General features: G+C 37.9%; 1 long non-coding RNA gene across 1 annotated transcript; it reads left to right on the plus strand.

Annotated features, from left to right (window-relative positions):
* Positions 1-2703: 2703 nt before the first annotated feature.
* Positions 2704-6665, plus strand: LOC126817215 (uncharacterized). Its single transcript, XR_007678882.2, has 3 exons — positions 2704-2823; positions 3134-6077; positions 6511-6665. It is a non-coding gene; the product is annotated as an uncharacterized LOC126817215 (long non-coding RNA).
* Positions 6666-7579: the final 914 nt, after the last annotated feature.

Below are 7579 nucleotides of genomic sequence, written 5' to 3' on the forward strand. Positions count from 1 at the left end.
CCGTAAACAATTTGTATGCCTTCATATTGATGCACTATTGCGCACGCGGCGTGTCTTTCCAGTGCCACCTTTTGTTACTAAAAATACTTTGAGACGCGTACTGCCAGGCGTTTTTTAAGCCGATGTCCTTTGCCGTGTCTGGATAATAAAAAATTGAGCGGATGTTGTCGTTTCTATAGCAATTCTTTCGATCCCGCATCTTTTCTGCAAATTGATGGGATTGAAATTGTTTTGCCTGTTCTTTTACCTTTCTAAGCTTTACCCGAATCCCCTCAGCACGCCAACGATGGCAAAGGGAAACCCAGTTTCCCTTGCAAGGTTCTTGTCATGGGAAGACGAATTACAGAATTCGTTTGGATATAAAGAATTCGACCACATAAAACAAAAAGCGGCTGTCAGCCATGTCTTTTGTAAATTGTGTGCTAGAAATAGTAACTTTTTAAAATCTTTGTCTACTAAAGGAAAAGTTTCGTCAGATATCATGAACTATTAGGAAATAAAAGAGTATGCATTGCCATATATGTGTGAAATAGCTTTATTCAACGTCCGCTTCCATCGAAGTGACAAGAACATTGCCATTAGGCACATGAAATTTAAATGGCTACTCACGCACATCATTTTGCGTGAGTAAATACATGTACTCGCCTCACTCGCGCAAGTCTATATTTGCGTGAGTAGTCATCTACTCGCCTCCAATTTGCTCGTGGCAAGCCCTGCCTCATAGCACACTGAGACAATGAATACATTGTCAGCTCAGAAGAAGATAAAGATTTATACTGTGTTTACTCCATAGAGACTCCAAGTCGAGTAGAATGGCGATATAGTTTGTTAACCAATGGTTCATTTATTAAATATAAATTAGACAATGGTAATCCCGTCCGTGAACGTGTTATCAAACCAAGACTTTCTAAATGTGATGAAAAAGCCCCAAATAAACAGAACCTTAACCCAGCTTACATCATATAGCGGTGACGAGATTGAAACTGTAGTTTCATCAATACTAGATATTGAATACAAAGACAAAACTCTTCGACTGACTTTCATCATTGTTAAGAACAACGTGACGCCAATATTGGGTCTAGCAGCATGTGAGAAATTGGAACTCATTAAACGAGTTTTCACAATAGAAAATCAAGCCAAGCCAAAACAACAAGAATACAGTCCCAAATATTTTGAAGAATATCAAGACGTATTTGAAGGTTTGGGATGCCTGCCTGGTGAACACACTTTAGAAATTGATGAAACTGTCAAACCTGTGGTTCATTCCTGCAGAAAAGCCCCTTTCGCTCTACGTGATAAACTGAAAGAAGAGTTTGACAGGATGGTGGAACTAAATGTCATCTGTCCTGAAGATAATCCTACAGATTGGGCGAATAGCCTAGCTGTCGTACCAAAACCAGCAAAAAGTCAGCTGAGACAGTGTTTGGATCCAAGAGACCTGAATAAAGCCATCAAAAGAGAGCACTATAAACTACAAACTAGAGAGGAAATCATGGCACAATATTCCAAGGCGAAGTATTTCAGTAAGCTCGATGCATCGTCTGGATTTGGGCAAATGAAATTGGGTGAGAAGTCATCTAAGCTTACTTGCTTCAATACACCATTTGGTAAATACAGATTCTTGAGACTTCAATTTGGAATCCCGTCGGCTCCTGAGGTATACCACAAAGCTATCTACATTTGACCAAGGGGAATTAACAAAAAAACATGTTGTCAATACGATAAAATTTTATTTTTTTTTAAAATTAATCATACAAAAAAAAGGGTGGCGCTAACAACCCTGAAAGTACAAAAAAACCCCAAACATTAATAAATTTGTTACATCATGAAGTTGACTTGATAAAAGAGATGGGGCTAACAACCGCTAAACTTGATCTGGGCCACTCCAGGACACGCATAAATTCACCTGCACATAGAGGATCTTAACAATGGTACATTTTTAGGAACCTGGGGCCTGTTTCACGAAATTTTAACTAAGATAAAATCCAAATTTTAGTAATTTGATTGGATAAAATTAGATTGATTTTAGTGCTTAGCCAATCAAAATTGAAGTATCTACTAAAATTTGGTTTTTATCTCTTGTTAAAATTTCATGAAACAGGGCCCAGAATGCCCTGATAAAACCCCTGAGGTTAGGCAGGCGACCCCAATCCTGTCACATACAAGCGCTGGATCCAAAACATGCCACCCGAGTCATTGACATAACATATGATCCAAAGCTCACGAGTCAGACCACTCGGCCACCCAAAGCTCTTAATTTATTAACAAATATTTATATAATCCAACAATGTGAAGGAGGGTTGACAAACATTTATTGCTGCAGATGCCTCATGTCCCTGTATAGTACTTGAAAACCCTTTGACATTTACATGTACATAAAGTCAAAAACCTAACACAATTATAGTTTTAATAATTAATTGACTGTTAAATATTGAGAATTACACTCAACAAGTAACTATACGACATGCACACCGATAACCTGCCTATTTAAGCCTGTATACTACAAATTCCAAACACATGACTAATGATGAAACAGGGGTCATAGAAGAGTTGTTTCCCCTCAATCATAAAACGCATGGCTTTCAATTCATAAAATGTCTTTACATATGACATCAGGATAAATAAAATACCGTCCAATATCACAATGTTACGGCAGAAGTCCATATTTGCATAAAATGATAAATATTTGATCCGTTTCCATAAATTAGACGCTAGTGCATAATTAGTACTATGCGTAACCATGTACCAACGCATAATGGCTGCCGCTAGAGCAGAAAAAGAAACGCAACGATGAATTAACGTCTCTAAGTCCCCTCACAAGTTGTAAGTGAAGTTTATATTATTCTGAATGTGCTGTAAGAAGTTGTGGAGCATTTTTATGTCAAATTTATGTATTGCTAACGTAAATATATGATGATTTTAAGCATTTAAAAGTTATGTATATCGCGCACATGGTTTTGTAAGATTGGGCAACTTGCCAAATGAGGCAGACACAGGGTTTTGATAATGTTAATATAGAGTAATTTCATATTTCATTAGGCCAAAAGCTTTGGTTATCAGTTAATTTTATATCTTTGATTTATATTGTTCGTTGTAATAGTATTGTAATTCACTGTTATTATTATAATTTCAGTGAAACCGCGTTCGTTTGTTGAAACCACGTTCGTTTGTTGAACTGTTTACTTTCGCTTAATTTTGGAAGGTGATTGAGCTTAACGTGTAACCTGTGTGTTATTATTAACCTATAATGTGTATTATTAACGTATAACTTGTGTGTTTATTATTAACGAATAATGTATAAACCTGTATTTCAACGCAATGTAATGATGTAACGCCCATTCCTGTATTTAACGCAACGTACCGATGTAATAAAGGTAATAAACCTATTCACAAATTGAACGCGTGTTTGACTTAGGGGGACAACGCAACGGGATTGCTTCTGCAAGTCACTATAGACTGTAGTTGCCTTCTACATTTTTAGTTTCAAACTTTCGTGAACCTTTTCGTTGGTTTGTGAATATTAATGTAAACGCGAAAAAATGGTAAAGCCTACGGATAGAAACGTTCATACATGGCTTGAAGAAATTCCATGGAATGAGGGTGGTTTTTATGATACAGGCCCAGAAATGAGATCACAGTTAATAATCAACGATGATCAGGTTTCTATTTCCTCGTCAAAGAATTCAGTAAAATCTAACACAAGTGTACTTGTCGCGAAGGAACATGCAAAACAGGCCGAGCGCGAGGACAGGGCAGTGTCTATTACCGAACATCAACGATTAAGACAACAAGAGCTAGATCTACAAACAGAAAGGGAACGTTTAAAGCTACAAACAGAATTGAATGTATCGCGAGCCAGGCAATGTGCTTTGAATAAACTCATAGAAGAGCCAGATTCTACACAGCAACAAATTAAATCTACGTCTGCATCCACTCCGAGTAATTTGGTTGATAGACCTCCTGTTACGACCCCTCCGAATGATTTGCATGACAACCCTCCTTTAGTAAATGCCTCAAACAGTTCCGTAGAAAACATTGTTCAGAGACAAATAGAATTGGCAGAGCTTATTCTGAATCAGCAACGCAGAAATCTTCTCCCAAGACCTGAAATTCATAAATTTAATGGTGACCCGCTTCAGTACAGAACTTTTATTAAACCCTTTGAAAATAGAATAGAAAAGTACACGATTGGTGATCCAAATGCGGTTATAAAAAGTTGCTTACATATGGAACCTAAAGTAGGCTATGCACGGGCAAAACAATTATTAGGTCAGAAATTTGGTGATAATTTCAGAATTACATCCGCTTACATGAATAAACTCTTGAAGTAGCCAGTTATGAAACCTGAGAACTTAAATTTACTTCAGAAGTTTTCGCAGCAGCTGTTATTGTGTTTGAACGCTATGACTGACATTGACTATCTCAAGGAGTTAAATAATTCACAAAATTTACGTGATCTTATGGAAAAATTACCGTTTTCAATGCGTGAACGATGGCGTCGTAAAGTGTATAGTTTACAGTCAGATGAATATACCGCTAAGCTCGCTACCTTTGAGGACTTCGTTAAGTTTGTTAATTGTGAAGTAGACATTCTGACAAATCCAGTGTTTGGTAAAATAACTGACAATAATACTCCGCGATCTTTTAATGAATATAAACCTAAACAAAGTTTCGCCCCAAATTTCAGTAGTAACGCAGAAAGATGGGGGGGGGGGGTGTGCCAAGGGACATAATTTAGATTATTGCTTTGAATTTCAGGAGCTGTCGTATGAAGAACGCCGTGCATTTGCGAGAGAAAAGCGACTTTGTTTTGGTTGTTTACGTCAATTTCATGATCCTAGTAACTGTGTAAATAAAAAGACGTGCCGTAAATGTGGAAAGAGTCACCCCACCGCATTCCATTTAGAATTTTTTTTCCTCCCACAAGATCTAATACCCACCCCATCAATTCGTTTCGAAGACGCAGCAGTCTGCAAGACGTTCCCCAAGACGTCTCCATACACGTTGACGGCCATCAGCTTTATAAAGATGAAAGCGACTCTCATCACTGATGTGCACACTTTGCCAGTCTACTCTTCTCCATGTCTGGTGTCTTTGAGCCCATATCAAACGCCGCTGATGGTGATGATCCCTGGTGATAGCTCCAACATAAGGTCGCCGTGCACGGAGTCCTGCTTCTCTTAGACGACGTCTTACGGTGTTGGCACTTACTGGTCCTTGTCTTCCGACGACTGCTGCACCTGTTCGAGTCCCTGGGCGGAATCTGTAACGCAGATGAGTGGCCCGGATGTAGCGGTCTTGATCCTGGGTTTTAACGCGTTGTGGACCAGGACGTTGATAGTCACGTGTTGATCCAGTAACTCGAACACGTTCCGCCAACCTTACAATAGTGGACTGATGACAATTGAAGTGTCTGGCAATAGCACGTGTAGACATGTCAGCCCTGGACATTCCCATGGCTTCATTCCGTTGATTTTCAGTAAGTCTCGGCATCTCTAGCTCAATTCCTTCACACGTCCAACAACAAATTACGACAGATTGACGTTTCACAGTTCATGTACTGCACATTAAGTTGAAAACATGCTTTTAAAGGGCTCACACACAATGCTGCACGTGAATATTGGGTTTTTCATGTGCATCTCGTGCAATTTTTTCTTTTCACACGGGCCGATATTTTTTGCGTTTGGGAGCATTGTGTGAAACAATAGTTCATAGTATTGTATAATATTATACATACAAAACCACCTAGTAATAAAATATTACGGGAAAAAAGTGCTGCGTTTTCCATGGCGCTCTGTATACAAATAACTAGACCGGTTTTCGAACAGGTTTGATAGGTCCAAAGCTGCCACTAATAATTCAGCCATAGCAGAACATCTACAGAACCACCCACAACATCGAGTTAAATGGAATGAGGTCCATATACTCACTGCCAACCAACAGAACAAGAAAACCAGGAAGATCCTAGAAGCTATAAACATCAGAAGATATTCACCTGAACTTAGTAGGGACTTAGGGCTTTACATCTCCAGGGCATATGATGATGTTATTAATCTGCATAATATAATTTAACTGTGGTAATTTAGCACCCTTGGTTGTATTAAAATTCCCCGCACCCCCCCCCCCCCTTTTGATTAAGTTTTCGCTATTATAGATTATCCCAAACCTGTCCATTATTTGTGTATTGTTATATTTGTATTTATAAATCCATATCATATTTAATTTCATGCATATATGGCCTCACTATCTGTGTCTAATCAGCTGTACCCTGTTTATTCATAGCACCCTTTGAAGGGCTTCATACTAGTTAATAACCCCCTACTCATGTATTAGAGTTTATTCAGCCAGCTAATTACCTTGTTGTGCTTGTTGTTTTTGTTAAATATCCTTTACCTCTTATATTATTTTTGTTACTGTTATTTTAATCCATGTTGATGGTTTCACTATGGATTTTGTATATATTGACCTCAAGTTTACTAAATGTCTACGATGTCTACGATATTATTTTAGGTGGAAGTGGACGTAAAACTCCAGAAACGAACGAACGAACTAAATGTCCCCCAAGGTGGAAGTGGACATAAATCTCCAGAAGCGAACGAACGAACTAAATGTCATTGTGCTTGATAACGATAAGAGGATACTTGTCGAAACGTCGTGCTTTTAGAATTAAAATAGTGATTGTGTCCCATAAAAACTGTGTTCTGTTAATTGATAGTTTTTATAAAACCCAATCATACACTTATACATTACTTTCAAAATCTAGTAGATTAAAATGTTTTATTGTCCTGTATTGTTTTTCAAGAATTTTAAAGAAAAAAAGGATTAATAAAATCTGTCAAAAAGTCCATATCTTATATAGCAAAAACATTTCAGCAAGCCAAATTTCCTGATTTTTTTTTTTAAACAAATTTTAACACAGAGATCATTGCTACAATAGATGCGTTATGAAGATTTCAAGAAAGGGAAGTGACGAACGCAAAAGCAAAACACAAGTTATCCTTCTATATAACTGACTGATACACGGGCGAATTTCTGCTCAATAATAATTCCTTCGAAGACCAAACGTTGTTATATGACACTGTAGGGGGATATCTGACAATTCAAAAAAATAATTGACTGTCACTAGAAAAGATAAAACGAGAAATTAAATACGTGCATTACCTTGGGGTTTTTTTTAGTATAGAATGAATAAAAACAAGCAGGGGAATGTTTAAAATTAATAATAATAGCTATACCCTACGGAAGCGTATGGGGTCATGCAAAATTTTGTAGAAGACCTCGAGATCCTGCGATCCCGTGATTTTTTCTCGAGATCTCAATTTAATGTTCTCGAAATCGCCTAATAATTTTCTCGAGAATCTCCCATCCTGTGTTAACGATCTCGAGAATTCGAGATAATGTTCTCGGGATCTTGTCATTCTGTGTAAATGTTCTCGAGATCTCGGGTATTTTTATGTGTGCGCGTAGTTTTAACGTATTTTCAGCGCCCCACAACTTGTCGTTTCGGACCCCCCCTCCCCCCAAACACACTTTCCCGAAAACCTTAATAGCACGATAGAGCATACAGTTTTTAACGGAT

This window comes from Patella vulgata, chromosome 4, assembly GCF_932274485.2.
Source record: "Patella vulgata chromosome 4, xgPatVulg1.2, whole genome shotgun sequence".
NCBI classification, from domain to species: domain Eukaryota; kingdom Metazoa; phylum Mollusca; class Gastropoda; family Patellidae; genus Patella; species Patella vulgata.